This window comes from Elephas maximus, chromosome 23, assembly GCF_024166365.1.
Source record: "Elephas maximus indicus isolate mEleMax1 chromosome 23, mEleMax1 primary haplotype, whole genome shotgun sequence".
Classification (NCBI taxonomy): Eukaryota; Metazoa; Chordata; class Mammalia; order Proboscidea; family Elephantidae; genus Elephas; species Elephas maximus.
Window position 1 is genome coordinate 20,373,812 of NC_064841.1, and position 11,680 is coordinate 20,385,491.

The following is an 11,680-nucleotide window of genomic DNA, read 5'->3' on the forward strand; positions in this document are numbered from 1 at the left end:
ACTATAACCTAATTTTTTTAACCCTAATACTAACCCTAACTCATACCCTAACTGTAACCATAACCCTAACCTTAACTAAAGCCCTAACTTTAGCCCTATTTCTTCTCCTAAACTTAACCTGTACTTCATCCCTACACTTAATTCAAACCCTAAACCTAACTGAACCCTATCCCTTGCAAAAACCCTGACACTAATCCTATGTCTAGCTCTAGCCATAGCTCTAATTAAACTTTGAAACCTTACCCCAACACTAGCCCTAACTGAAACCCTAAGCTCAACTCTAATTCTAGTTCTAATCCTAACCCTAACCCTAACCCTAGACCTAAGCCTAACTCTACCTCTACCCTGTGCCCTATATCTAGCCCTAACCCCACACCTAGCCCTAGCTGTAATTCTACCTCTAAACCTAATCCTAGACCTAAACCTAACCCTCGACCTAATTCTAAACCTTACCATAATCTTAACCATAACCCTTAACCTATCCCTAACCCTAATCTGTACCCTGGCTATAACCCTAACCATAGCCCTAACCCTATTTCTACCCCTAAACCTAACCCTATTACTAATCCAAACACTAGCTATATAGCCCTAAACATAGCCCTAGCACTAACCCTAACACTAACTGTAATCTTAACTCTAACCGTAACCCTCACTCTAGCCCTAAACTCAAACTTAACCGTAACCCTGACTTTAACCCTAACCCTATGGTAATGGTTAGAATTAGATCTAAAATTAAGTTTAGATTTAGAGGTAGAGTTAGGGCTAGGGTTAGGTTTATGATTATGGATATGGTTAGTGTTATGTTTACGGTTAGGGTTAAGGTTAGTGTTAGGGCTAAGTTATGACTAGGGCTAGCTTTAGAGCATAGGAGCCCTGCTGGTGCAGTGGTTAAGTGCTCAGCTGCTAATTGAATGGTCTATGGTTCAAACCCACCAGCTGCTTCATAGGAGAAAGATGAGGCAGTCAGCTTCGGTAAAGATTACAACCATGGAACCCCTATGGGGCAGTTCTGCTCTGTCCTATAGGGTTGCTATGAGTTGGAATTGACTTGACAACGATTTTTTTTTTTTTGGCTTTGGTTTAAGTTTAGGGTTAGAGTTCGGATTAGGTCTAAGGTTAATGTAAGAGTTTAGGGGTAGAATTAGGGCTAGGGGAAGTGCTATAGCTAGGATGAGGGCTAGTTTAGGGATGTTAGGGCTATGGCTGGGGCAAAGCAGAGGTATAGGTCTAGGGCTTGGGCTAGGGTTCAGATTAGGTTTAGGGGTAGAATTAGGGCTAGGGCTAAGGCTAGGACTAGGGCTAAGGCTAGGACTAGGGCTAAGGCTAGGACTAGGGCTAGTTTTATAGTCAGGGTTAGGGTTAAAGCTACGACTATGGCTAGCCTAGGACTAGGGCTAAGGATAGTGTTAGGGTTAGGGTTAAGATTAGGGTAGGGCTAGGGTTAAAGTGAGGGCTATGGTTATGTTTAGGTTTACAGTTCGATTAAAGGTGAGGGTTGGGGTTAGGGCTATGGTTAGAGCCAGACTTAGGGCTACGGCTAGGGGTAGAGTTAGGTTCATTGATAGTATTAGAGTTAGGGCTACAATTAAAATTATTGTGTTAGGGTTAAGGTGGGGTTAGATTTTTAGGGTTAGATGTAGAGCTAGTATATGTGTGGCCTAGGGCTAGGGCTAAGTCCAGGATTAGGTTTAAGATTAGGATTAAGGTTAGGTTTAGGGGTAGAATTAGGCTAGGGTTAAGGCTAGGTCTAGTTTTTTGGCTAAGGTGAACCTTAGTGTTAGGGCTAGTACTAGGGCTTGTGCTACATACAGTTCGGTTAATTTTAGGGTTAGGATCACATTTAGGGTGAGGATGTTGTAATCTATTATGGTTAGGGTTAGAGCAGGTATAGATCTAGGGCTAGGGCTAGGCTCAGGGTAAGGTTTAGGTATAGAATTAGGACTTGGGCTAGCGTTAAGATTAAGGCTATGGTAGAGTTGGGGTTAGGGTTTGTGTTCAGTCTTGGGTTAAGGTTAGGGTTAGGCTTAGCATTGGGGTACAATTAGGGCAATGGCTAGGTTTAGTGTTAAAGTTAGGATTAGGGTTGGGTTTAGGCCACGTTTAGGAGTAAAATTAGGGCTAGGGCTAATTTTAGGATTAGGGTAGTATTTGGACTAGGGTTATTATCATGATTATGGATAGGTTTAATGTTAAGGCTAGGGTTTGGGTTAGAGTTATGTTTACAGCTAAGGTTTGTTTTAGGGTTAGGTTATGGTTACTATTAGGATTAGGTCTAGGTCTAAGGGTAGGTTTAGGGGTAGAATTAGGGCTAGGGGTAAGGTTAGGGAAGAGTTATGGTAGGTTTATGGTTAGAGTTGGGTCTGGGGTTAGGATAATCTTTATTTTTAAAGGTAGAATTATTGCTATGGTTAAGACTAGGGCTGTAGTTAGGTTTAGCGTCAGAGTTTAAGTTAAACCTAGGGTTAGGGCTAGACCAAGGAATAGGGCTAAGGGTTGTGTTAGAGTTAGGGTTGGAGTTAGGGCTAGTGCTAAAGTTAGGGTTAGATTTAGGGTAGGGTTAGATTTAGGGTTAAGTTTCTAGTGAATGTGAGGTTTAGGGTTAGGATTAGGACCAGGCAAGGACTAGAGGGAAACCCTAGTGGTGTAGCAGATAAGAGCTCACCTGTTAACCAAAAGGTTGGCAGTTCGAATCCTCCAGGTGCTTTTGGAAACCCTATGGGGCAGTTCTCCTCTGTTCTTCAGGGTTGCTATGAGTTGGAATTGACTCGACATCAATGGGTTGTTTTTGTTTTTCCTTTTAATTGGGCTAGGTTTAGGGTTAAGGTTAGACTGTTTATAGGTAGAATTATGACTAGGGCTAGGGTAAGAGTTTAGGCCATGGTTAGGCCTAGTGTTAAATTTAGGTCTAGGTTTAGGTTACTGGCTAAGTTTAGAAGTAGAAATAAAGCAAGGGCTAGGGTTAGGCTTAGGGTAGGGTTAGGGTTAGGGTTAGAGTTAGGCTTCAGGTAGGGCTAAGGTTAATGTTTTGGTAAGGGTTATATCTAGGGTTGGTATTAGAGTTAGGGTTAGGTTAGGGCTAAGGTTAATGTTATGGTAAAGGTTACACCTAGGGTTAGGGTTAGTGTTAGGGTAGGGCTAAGGTTAATGTTATGGTAAGGATTACATCTAGGGTTAGGATTGGGGTTAAGGTTAGGGTTAGGTTAGGGTAGGGTTAAGGTTAATGTTGTGGTAATGGTCACATCTAGGGTTAGGCTTAGAGTTAGATTTACAGGTAGAATTAGGCCTAGAGTTAGGGTTAGGATTAGGGTTAAGGTTAGAGTTAGGATTACAGTTAGGGTTAGATCTGGGTTTAGGGTTGTGGTTTGGGGTTAGTTTAGAGTTATGTTTAGGTTTTGGGTTAAGGGTAGTTCGAGGTTTAGGGTTAAGGGTAGTTCAAGGTTTAGGGTTAGTGTTAGGGCTGGTTTTAGAGTTTTAGGGTAGGGGTTAGGTTTAGGTCTAGGGTTAGCTTTAGCATAAGAATTTGTGTTAGGGTTAGATCTAGAATAAGAGAGTCAGATCTATGTTTAGGTTTAGGGTTAGATCGAGGTTTAGAGTTAGGGATAAGGTTACGGTTAAGCTTAGCATTAGGTGTAGGCTTAGTGTTCCATCTAGGTTTATAGTTAAAGTCAGGATTAAGGCTAGGGTGTTAGATCCAGTGTTGGGGTAGGGATATGTTTAAGGTTAGGTTTAGGGTTATGGTTAGGTTGAGGCTTAGGTTTAGATCTAGGATTAGATCTACGTTTTGGGTTAAGGTTAAGGTTATAGTTAGTGATGGCGTTAGTTTTAAGGTTAGTTATAAGGTTAAGTTAGTGATTAGGATTAGTGTTCAGTTAGGGCTAGTCTTAGTGTTACATTTAGGGTTAAGGTTAGGATCAGGATTATAGTTAGATCTAGGGATACATTCAGGGATGAATTAGGGTTAGATCTAGGATTAAGGATAGGCATAGGGTTAGATCTAAGTTTAGGTTTTCGTTAGAGGTAAGTTTAGGGTTACGTCTAGGGTTAACGTCAGGGTTACATCTAGGTTTATGGTAGGGGCTACATCTAGGATTCTGTTAGGGTTAGACATAGGGTTAGATCTAGGGATAAGGTTAGGTTTGGATTTAATGCTAGGGTTAGGGATTATGGTTAGAGTTAAGGTTAGGCTTATTGTTACATCCAAGATTAGTGTTAGGATTAGGATCAGGATTAGAGTTAGGGGTCAAGTTACAGTTAGATCTGGGGTTATGGTTACGGATGGTGTTAGGGTTAGGTTTGATCTCTGGTTAGTGTTAGATTAAGGGTTTTTGTTAGGTTTAGGGTTAGATCTAGGGTTAAAGGTTTGAGTTAAATTTCGGTGAGGGTTATATCTAGAGTTAGTTTTAGGGTTAGATATAGGGTTCACGTTACAGTTAGGGTTAGATCTAGGATTAGGGTTAGGGTTAACCTTATAGTGAAGTTTATATCTAGGTTTATGGTAGGTTAGGATTTTATTTATTTTCTTTTTATTAACTTTTATTGAGCTTCAAGTGAACGTTTACAAATCAAGTCAGTCTGTCACATATAAGTTTATATACATCTTACTCCTTACTCCCACTTGCTCTCCCCCTAATGAGTCAGCCATTCCAGTCTCTCCTTTCGTGACAATTTTGCCACCTTCAACTCTCTCTATCCTCCCATCCCCCCTCCAGACAGGAGATGCCAACACAGTCTCAAGTGTCCACCTGATATAATTAGCTCACTCTTCATCAGCATCTCTCTCCTACCCACTGTCCAGTCCCTTTCATGTCTGATGAGTTGTCTTTGGGAATGGTTCCTGTCCTGGGCCAACAGAAGGTTTGGGAACCATGCCCGCCGGGATTCCTCTAGTCACAGTCAGACCATTAAGTATGGTATTTTTATGAGAATTTGGGGTCTGTATCCCACTGTTCTCCTGCTCCCTCAGGGGTTCTCTGTTGTGCTCCCTGTCAGGGCAGTCATCGATTGTGGCCGGTCACCAACTAGTTCTTCTGGTCTCAGGATAATGTAGGTCTCTGGTTCATGTGGCCCTCTCTGTCTCTTGGGCTCTTAGTTGTCGTGTGACCTTGGTGTTCTTCATTCTCCTTTGATCCAGGTGGATTGAGACCAATTGATGCATCTTAGATGGCTGCTTGTTAGCATTTAAGACCCCAGACGCCACATTTCAAAGTGGGATGCAGAATGTTTTCATAACAGAACTATTTTGCCAATTGACTTAGAAGTCCCCTTAAGCCATAGTCCCCAAATCCCCGCCCTTGCTCCGCTGACCTTTGAAGCATTCATTTTATCCCAGAAACTTCTTTGCTTTTGGTCCAGTCCAGTTGAGCTGACCTTCCATGTATTGAGTGTTGTCCTTCCCTTCACCTAAAGCAGTTCTTATCTACTAATTAATCAGTAAAAAACCCTCTCCCTCCCTCCCTCCCTCCCCGCCTCGTAACCACAAAAGTATGTGTTCTTCTCAGTTTATACTATTTCTCAAGATCTTATAATAGCGGTCTTATACAATATTTGTCCTTTTGCCTCTGACTGATTTCGCTCAGCATAATACCTTCCAGGTTCCTCCATGTTATGAAATGTTTCACAGATTCCTCACTGTTCTTTATCGATGCGTAGTATTCCGTTGTGTGAATATACCACAGTTTATTTACCCATTCATCCGTTGATGGACACCTTGGTTGCTTTCAGCTTTTTGCTATTGTAAACAGTGCTGCAATAAACATGGGTGTGCATATATCTGTTTGTGTGAAGGCTCTTGTTTCTCTAGGGTATATTCCGAGGAGTGGGATTTCTGGGTTGTATGGTAGTTCTATTTCTAACTGTTTAAGATAACGCCAGATAGATTTCCACAGTGTTTGTACCATTTTACATTCTCACCAGCAGTGTATAAGAGTTCCAATCTCTCCGCAGCCTCTCCAACATTTATTATTTTGTGTTTTTTGGATTAATGCCAGCCTTGTTGGAGTGAGATGGAATCTCATCGTAGTTTTAATTTGCATTTCTCTAATGGTTAATGATCGAGAACATTTTCTCATGTGTCTGTTAGCTGCCTGAATATCTTCTTTAGTGAAGTGCGTGTTCATTTCCTTTGCCCACTTCTTGATTGGGTTGTTTGTCTTTTTGTGGTTGAGTTTTGACAGAATCATGTAGATTTTAGAGATCAGGCGCTGGTCGGAGATGTCATAGCTGAAAATTGTTTCCCAGTCTGTAGGTGGTCTTTTTACTCTTTTGGTGAAGTCTTTAGATGAGCATAGGTGTTTGATTTTTAGGAGCTCCCAGTTATCTGGTTTCTCTTTGTCATTTTTGGTAATGTTTTGTATTCTGTTTATGCCTTGTATTAGGGCTCCTAGGGTTGTCCCTAGTTTTTCTTCCATGATCTTTATCATTTTAGTCTTTATGTTTAGGTCTTTGATCCACTTGGACTTAGTTTTTGTGCTTGGTGTGGTATGGGTCCTGTTTCATTTTTTTGCAAATGGATATCCAATTATGCCAGCAACATTTGTTAAAAAGACTATCCTTTCCCCAATTAACTGACACTGGGCCTTTGTCAAATATCAGGTGCTCATATGTGGATGGATTTATATCTGGGTTCTCAATTCTGTCCCACTGGTCTATGTGCCTGTTGTTGTACCAGTACCAGGATGTTTTGACTACTGTGGCTGTATAATAGCTTCTGAAATCAGGTAGAGTGAGGCCTCCCACTTTCTTCTTCTTTTTCAGTAATGCTTTGCTTATCCGAGGCTTCTTTCCCTTCCATATGAAGTTGGTGATTTGTTTCTCTATCACCTTAAAAAATTACATTGGAATTTGGATCGGAAGTGCATTGTATGTATAGATGTCTTTTGGTAGAATAGACATTTTTACTATGTTAAGTCTTCCTATCCATGAGCAAGGTATGTTTTTCCACTTAAGTAGGTCCTTTTGAATTTCTTGTAGTAGAGCTTTGTAGTTTTCTTTGTATAGGTCTTTTACATCCTTGGTAAGATTTATTCCTAAGTATCGTATCTTCTTGGGGGCTACTGTGAATGGTATTGATTTGGTTATTTCCTCTTCGATGTTCTTTTTGTTGATGTAGAGGAATCCAAGTGATTTTTGTATGTTTATCTTATAACCTGAGACTCTGCCAAACTCTTCTATTAGTTTCAGTAGTTTTCTGGAGGATTCCTTAGGGTTTTCTGTGTATAAGATCATGTCATCTGCAAATAGAGATAATTTTACTTCCTCTTTGCCAATCTGGATGCCCTTTATTTCTTTGTCTAGCCTAATTGCCCTGGCTCGGACCTCTAGCACGATGTTGAATAAGAGTGGTGATAAAGGGCATCCTTGTCTGGTTCCCGTTCTCAAGGGAAATGCTTTCAGGTTCTCTCCATTTAGAATGATGTTGGCTGTTGGCTTTGCATAGATGCCCTGTATTATGTTGAGAAATTTTCCTTCAATTCCTACTTTGGTGAGAGTTTTTATCATAAATGGGTGTTGGACTTTGTCAAATGCCTTTTCTGCATCAATTGATAAGATCATGTGGTTTTTGTCTTTTGTTTTATTTATGTGGTGGATTACACTAATGGTTTTTCTGATATTTTCTGTTGTTGAATTCTATTGGCTAGAATTTTGTTGAGGATTTTTGCATCTATGTTCATGAGGGATATAGGTCTGTGATTTTCTTTTTTTGTAATGTCTTTACCTGGTTTTGGTATCAGGGAGATGGTGGCTTCATAGAATGGGTTGAGTAGTATTCCGTCATTTTCTATGCTTTGAAATACCTTTAGTAGTAGTGGTGTTAACTCTTCTCTGAAAGTTTGATAGAACTCTGCAGTGAAGCCGTCCGGGCCAGGGCTTTTTTTTTTTTTTTTGGGAGTTTTTTGATTACCGTTTCAATCTCTTTTTTTGTTATGGGTCTATTTAGTTGTTCTACTTCTGAATGTGTTAGTTTAGGTAGGTAGTGTTTTTCCAGGAATTCATCCATTTCTTCTAGGTTTGCAAATTTGTTAGAGTACAATTTTTTGTAATAATCTGATATGATTCTTTTAATTTCAGTGGGGTCTGTTGTGATGTGGCCCTTCTCGTTTCTTATTCGGGTTATTTGTTTCCTTTCCTGTATTTCTTTAGTCAGTCTAGCCAATGGTTTATCAATTTTGTTAATTTTTTCAAAGAACCAGCTTTTGGCTTTGTTAATTCTTTCAATTGTTTTTCTGTTCTCTAATTCCTTTAGTTCAGCTCTAATTTTTATTATTTGTTTTCTTCTGGTGCCTGATGGATTCTTTTGTTGCTCACTTTCTATTTGTTCAAGTTGTAGGGACAGTTCTCTGATTTTGGCTCTTTCTTCTTTTTGTATGTGTGCATTTATCGATATAAATTGGCCTCTGAGCACTGCTTTTGCTGTGTCCCAGAGGTTTTGATAGGAAGTATTTTCATTCTCGTTGCATTCTATGAATTTCCTTATTCCCTCCTTGATGTCTTCTATAACCCAGTCTTTTTTCAGGAGGGTATTGTTCAGTTTCCAAGTATTTGATTTCTTTTCCCTAGTTTTTCTGTTATTGATTTCTAGTTTTATTGCCTTGTGGTCTGAGAAGATGCTTTATAATATTTCGATGTTTTGGATTCTGGAATGGTTTGTTTTATGACCTAATATGTGGTCTATTCTAGAGAATGTTCTATGTGCGCTAGAAAAAAAAGTATACTTTGCAGCAGTTGGGTGGAGAGTTCTGTATAAGTCAATGAGGTCAAGTTGGTTGATTGTTGTAATTAGGTCTTCCGTGTCTCTATTGAGCTTCTTACTGGATGTCCTGTCCTTCTCCGAAAGTGGTGTGTTGAAGTCTCCTACTATAATTGTGGAGGTGTCTATCTCACTTTTCAGTTCTGTTAAAATTTGATTTATGTATCTTGCAGCCCTGTCATTGGGTGCATAAATATTTAATATGGTTATGTCTTCCTGATCAATTGTCCCTTTTATCATTATGTACTGTCCTTCTTTATCCTTTGTGGTGGATTTAAGTCTAAAGTCTATTTTGTCAGAAATTAATATTGCTACTCCTCTTCTTTTTTGCGTGTTGTTTGCTTGATATATTTTTTTTTTCCATCCTTTGAGTTTTAGTTTGTTTGTGCCTCTAAGTCTAAGGTGTGTCTCTTGTAGGCAGCAAATAGACAGATGGTGTTTCTTTATCCAGTCCGAGACTCTCTGTCTCTTTATTCGTGCATTTAGTCCATTTACATTCAGCGTAATTATAGATAAATAAGTGTTTAGTGTTGTCATTTTGATGCCTTTTTATGTGTTGTTGACAATTTCATTTTTCCACATACTTTTTTGTGCTGAGACGTTTTTCTTAGTAAATTGTGAGATCCTCATTTTCGTAGTGTTTGACTTTATGTTTGTTGAGTTACATTTTTCTTGGCTTTTATCTTGAGTTATGGAGTTGTTATACCTCTTTGTGGTTACCTTAATATTTACACCTATTTTTCTAAGTAAAAACCTAACTTGTAATGTTCTATATCGCCTTGTATCACTCTCCATATGGCAGTTCTATGCCACTTGTATTTAGTCCCTCTTTTTGATTATTGTGATCTTTTACATTTTGACTTCAGTGATTCCCTGTTATGAGCATTTTTTTTAAATTAATCTTAATTTGTTTTTGTGATTTCCCTATTTGAGTTGATATCAGGATGTTCTGTTTTGTGACCTCGTGTTGTGCTGGTACCTGATATTACTGGTTTTCTGACCAAACAATATCCTTTAGTATTTCTTGTAGCTTTGGTTTGGTTTTTGCAAATTCTCTAAACTCGTGTTTATCTGTAAATATCTTAATTTTGCCTTCATATTTCAGAGAGAGTTTTGCTGGATATATGATCCTTGGCTGGCAGTTTTTCTCCTTCAGTGCTCTGTATATGTCATCCCATTCCCTTCTTGCCTGCATGGTTTCTGCTGAGTAGTCTGAACTTATTCTTATTGATTCTCCCTTGAAGGTGACCTTTCTTTTCTCCCTGGCTGCTTTTAAAATTTTCTCTTTATTTTTGGTTTTGGCAAGTTTGATAATAATATGTCTTGGTGTTTTTCTTTTTGGATCAATCTTAAATGGGGTTCGATGAGCATCTTGGCTAGATACCCTTTCGTCTTTCATGATGTCAGGAAAGTTTTCTGTCAGCAGATCTTCAACTATTCTCTCTGTGTTTTCTGTCCTCCCTCCCTGTTCTGGGACTCCAATCACACGCAAGTTATCCTTCTTGATAGAGTCCCACATGATTCTTAGGGTTTCTTCATTTTTTTTAATTCTTTTATCTGATTTTTTTTTTTTCAGCTATGTTGGTGTTAATTCCCTGGTCCTCCAGCGGTCCCAGTCTGCATTCTAATTGCTCGAGTCTGCTCCTCTGACTTCCTATTGTGTTGTCTAATTCTGTAACTTTATTGTTAATCTTTTGGATTTCTACATGCTGTCTCTGTATGGATTTTTGCAACTTATTAATTTCTCCACTATGTTCTTGAATAATCTTTTTGAGTTCTTCAACTGTTTTATCAGTGTGTTCCTTGTTTTTTTCTGCAGCTTGCCTTATTTCGTTGCTTATGTCTTGAAGCATTCTGTAAATTAGTTTTTTATATTCTGTATCTGATGATTCCAGGATTGTATCTTCATTTGGGAAAGATTTTCATTTCATTTGGGGTTTGTAGAAGCTGTCGTGGTCTGCTTCTTTATGTGGTTTGATATCGACTGCTGTCTCCGAGCCATCACTGGGAAACTTGTTTTTCCAGAAATTCCACTAAAAAAAAAAATGCAGTCAGATCCCTATCAGAACTGCCTTTGGATTATAACCGCCACCTTGTTCCCTGTAAGGATGAAAGTCCGAGATTTGGATCATATATGCTTGGCTGTAGCTGGTTCTGTGTTTTTAGTCCAATTAGGGATGGATTTTTGGTCCCTGGGTTTTTTGTGGTTCCTTCTCTCAGGCCGGAAGAGTGGGTTAGGAAAAGACCAAAAGAAAAAAAAAAGGGGGGGGGGGCAAAGCCGCTGCGGAGCCTGAGCTGTTCTCCCTCTGGCTCAGGAAATTCCAATGTTAATGAAGCCGACTGGGGAGGGTGGGGGAGGGATCAGAGAGATAGGGGAGTAGCACCTAGGAATATAGCCAGAGTTGCTTGTCTTGCTTGGAATGACTATTATATCTGAGATTCCCGAGGGGTGTGTCGCCTATGTGTGTTGGCTGTGTGGAGATTGCCCCCGGGGGTCTGGCCCGCTGTAGCCGCGGTCAGATCCTCCCCTGCCAGTCCAAATCCTAGCCTCAAGGTTCCCCTGCAGGAACGCTGTACTCCCGGCTCCAAAATCAGTCGTGCCTCCCAGGGATTTCTCGTCCTGCCACCTGCATCGCCGCACCGTCCCCATGAACCGGCTGGGTCCCCTCCCGGGGTTAGTTCAGGGGAGTAGGGCTGCACCCCGTGCTTGCGCCGTTGACAGTGCCCAGTCAAATACCCGGCGCCAGGTTTCCCCAGCTGGGACGCAGCACTCCTGGCTCCAAAACCAGTCACTGCCTCCCGGGGACTTCTCCCACCAGCCGTGTCTCTACGCCGCCCGCGTGGACCGGCTGGGACCCCTCCCAGGTTCAGTTCAGGGGGGTGGGGCTGTGCCCCTTGTTTGCACCGTCATAAGATTTATGAGTTCAGCTCCCC